Source organism: Theobroma umbraticum, unplaced genomic scaffold, assembly GCF_002168275.2.
Source record: "Theobroma umbraticum cultivar Fairchild unplaced genomic scaffold, ASM216827v3 scaffold_12.1, whole genome shotgun sequence".
NCBI lineage: Eukaryota > Viridiplantae > Streptophyta > Magnoliopsida > Malvales > Malvaceae > Theobroma > Theobroma umbraticum.
In genome coordinates this window covers 13,780-18,086 of record NW_018397269.1, presented here as the reverse complement: position 1 = coordinate 18,086, position 4,307 = coordinate 13,780, and the positions used below count along the sequence as shown (strand labels likewise).

Below are 4,307 nucleotides of genomic sequence, written 5' to 3'. Positions count from 1 at the left end.
AAACATATGAGGACTTGATTGAATGCAATAAAAGTATAAGAGCTTATTTGAATTTTTTTAAAATATTATGCGTTTCATATTTAATTTTATTTCCCTATATTATTATTCTTGTCTTATTTTCTTTCTGTTTTTTATTATTCCACTATTTAAATATTGAAGGTTTTCAGAAGGCCTTCCCAACACATCTAGTGGAGCCTAAGGAAATTTTTCTCAGGAGAGTATTCAAGAATTTTAAAAAATTTTAAATTAAAAATATATATGATGCAAGTAAATAAATATGATAATACAAATTTACAAATTATTAATAATTTTAAATACAACTTATTCTTTTTCTTCTATATATTTTTAATTATTTAGAAATAATTCAATTTGTGAAAAATCATTGGGAGAAACCCAACACTGGTTTTGATAAGGGTCCAGGGCTATTTTTCACTAACGAAAATATAGAAAAATTGTCGGTTATAACTTTTCTAAAATCTCCTTGTTAGGAAAATTTTCTAAATATTACATTTTAGTATTCGATTTTCTCAATTAAAGATTTGTATTTTCATCATACTTATTACTTGCTCACTTTTTAAAATAACTTCATAAATTTTAACCATGCGCATAATAAAAAAAAAATTCAATAGGCTAGAAAAATATACCAGGTAAGTAAGCCGACTTCTTTTCGGAATGGGGCTTGCAAAAGTCCCCAGTCTAGTAAAGGAAGCTGTTGTGACTAATTAAATAGCATAAGAATGAAGGTTTTGCATGGTTGATAATTAGCCATGTTGCTAGTCAAGACAACCAATAAATCAATTCAATTTGTTGTCGGAGGAGGACTTTGGTATTCGTTGCTGACCTCCAATCAAACATTTGATTCCAGGTGGGAAAATCAAGCAGTCATTTTCCTAATGTCCAAGCTCCAGCTCATTTTCCATTTAGACTAACTACAGATGAAATGCATGATGTTGGTCCCCAAATGAATTATTAGAAAGAACGGTGAAAGAAAAATTTTTCTTTTCGTGGAAAATGAATCACGTCTTTTATATTTGCATTTAAATAAGAATGTTAAGAATTACAATAAACATTATAGTAATTGCAATTAGTCAACAAAAGAATCTAAAAGCTAATGACTCTAAGACCTATTATTGATCTATTACTTTTATTTCTTAATGAAATTCATTTCTTAAACCTAAATAGAAACTATGTAGACTTTTTAATTTGATTAGTCAAGGCTTGAAAGACAGAGATGAAAGCAAAGAAAACCAAAAACAAAGTAGAGAAGAGCGGAAACAATAAAAAAGACAGCCGACCAGTAAAGAAAATAAAAAAACTAGACTACTTCATCAATGGTTCGGGCCTGAATTCTATCACCAACTTGGACTGTCTGTTTTGCTTCTGCGGTTTCTTGCAACTGCAGCGCGAACTCGAGCATTCCCACCACATCACTCATCGTTGGCCGTTCAAGTCCCACTTCACGTAGGCAGTTTTCTGCAATCTCAGCAAACACTCTTAGACACTCTGGTGCAATTTTACCTTGCAAGTAAGGGTCAATGATTTGTTCAATGGTTTCATTCTCTACACATTTGAGAGCCCAACCGGCTAGACCTATTTGCTCATCTTCCAATTTTATATCCACAGCGGGTCTAGCACACAATACTTCAAATAGCACCACCCCAAAAGAGTACACATCCGACTTCTCTGTCAATTGTAGCCTTCTATAGTACTCTGGATCCATGTACCCGAAGGTACCCTTCACCATAGTTGTGATTGGGACATTGGCCATGAAAATTGGACCCATTTTCGACAACCCAAAATCCGAGACTTTAGCTACCCATTTCTCATCCAACAAAATATTGGTAGTCTTGACATCACGGTGGATGATTCTCTGAACTGCACTAGAATGAAGGTAGTCTAATCCACGAGCAGCACCAATGCAGATTTGCAGCCTTTGCTTCCATGGGAGAGGGATTTTGTCATTGTTATAGAGGTGATCGCGAAGGGTTCCATTGACCATATAATCGTAAACAAGAATCATCTCATTGTTATCATTACAATAACCTATTAGTGAAACCAGGTTAATGTATCGAAGCTGAGAGAGCATCTCAATCTCTGTCCAAAACTCATTTTCACCTTGATGGGACATTGAATTGAGTCGCTTAATTGCCACCTCATATTGTAGACCCTGAATGTGACCCTTGTATACATTGCCAAAGCCACCACGTCCTATAACGAGAGCATCGTCGAAGTTGTTTGTTGCAGTGAGGATGTCGGCAAGTGAAAAGTGCTTGCATCCTATGCCTTTTGACAAAGGTGAAACTTTTCTTCTTTGTGAGAATTTCTGTATGAGCAGAAGATGTTTCTTTTGCCAGAAAATATAGGAAAATAGAAGAAAGAGTGATGTGGCGCTGCCCATTGTAGCTCCGATGACGGCCTTAAATTTTCTCCTCGTCTTTGAGTGCTTTTGCTCAAGCAGTGGTGATATGTGAACCACTTCTACTTCAGGGTTTGGCGCCGCAAGACTACCATCTGTTTTATTCAACTTGAAAATCTCTAAACCATTCAAAATAGCATCTATAAATTCTGGATGATTTTTGGTGGAAGGGTGTATTGCAACCCATAAATCTTGTGTACTTGGACTGCCATGTGGTGCCCACACAACATAGTCTCTGTACACTGGAACGCCATTACCACCACTAACGGCGATCACATCCATACTGGCCTCAGCTGTCTGATTATTAAGGAAGATGTTGAATACACGTTGATTCGGCATTGTTACCTCCGGTTGAGTCTCGCAAAAATGAAGCCTGACAAGGTAGTAAAATCCAGAATCAACAGGACAAACCCAGGTAAGATTGTAATTCGAGTTAATACTTGCAGTAGGGCCCATTGTACGAGAGGTTTTGTATACAACTTGTGGTGCAGTATAAATCGGCGTGGCCAGGGTGTATTTTATTGTAGCTTCAGGCTCAAAAGGGGCAACTCCTGATGCTGCTCCAAAGATATAGTCCATATCTCCATGCCATGTTCTGAACATCCCTGTATCGTCTATATTTGAAACATCTCCTCCGCCAACATTTAGCCGATACGCAGTTTCTAGAGCAGTGGTGTTATCAAGCTCGAAAAAGTAGTTGGTGCCTACTAAGCGAACAGAGCCATATTTCTGGCCTGCATAGAGGTGGGTAGGCATGGAAACGACTTCTATGCCATTCACAAAAGCAAAAGAATATGGCGATGGGCTGAAGGTGACATGTAGCATCTTATTGTTACTAACAGTGACGACAAATTCTTTGATAATGAAGCCTTTTTGGGGATTAGTAGCAGCAACTAAATAGGCACTGAAGTTGTGCAAGAGAGTGTAATTATTAGCAGTGACGGAGAAGAAGGAAGTGGTTATATCAAGGCCAGGATATTCATTTGGGTAGAAGTAGAGACGAAGAAACTTCGGGCCAGGCGAAACAGGGAATTTGTATGTGAATTTGCCATGAAAAATACGAGCTGTCATGTAAGGCACTTCAGTAACAGAGGGTTCTTGATAGGAGGCTATGGATGCAAATGAAGAGGATTTAGAGATGGAGGAGGAATATTTGTAATCAGCATCGCCGACCCAGTTCTGGCCATCCAAAGATGTAGTGTTCGATGATGCACCACAATTCAAGAGTATGTGGTCCGTAGGGGTGTAAGGAGCTGAATTTGTTAAGGGAGCTGCAGAGAAAAAAATGAGGAGGAAGACAGTAGAGACGAGTATGGTTTGCATTGTGAAGTTAGTGTTTTGTGGTGGGTAGAAGCTACAACTTATATATAGCTAACCAAATAGCTTGAAAAGTTTTGTGCTATGCTTTAAGGACCAATACTAAAACTGGAGAGGGACAACCCGGCAACTCTGCACTGCCGATTCCAGTAGATTCCAGCTAAGGTTTGAACACGGTTTTTAAGTCCAACAGCGAACGGATTGTAAAATATAAAAATAAAAATAAAAAATCGTAAATCAACAATCAAATAAATATGTGGATATTGCTACTTTGTTGCGAACATGTAATAAATAGGGTGACAATACGATAATTTGACGAAGCAGATCAAATGTTTTGGTTTTATTTACTATGACTTATTTTGTTTCTTTAATTGTTTCTAAAACTGGTGTCTTCTACTTTTATAGAAAGTAGGGATTATAGTTTTTTTTTTAATTAATTTTTTCACAAGAAACTACTCCATCAAGGCTGATTTTGTTCAAATATTAACTCTTTATCATTTTGATTGTTTGTTTCCGTGTGAACTTGACTTGTTTGTTATGTTATTCATTTTGTTGAAAAGTTGTTATTCCATTC

General features: G+C 36.9%; 1 pseudogene; it reads right to left on the bottom strand.

The window, feature by feature from the left end:
- Window positions 1-982: 982 nt before the first annotated feature.
- On the bottom strand, window positions 983-3,775 carry LOC110425944 (receptor-like protein kinase FERONIA pseudogene; annotated as a pseudogene).
- Window positions 3,776-4,307: the final 532 nt, after the last annotated feature.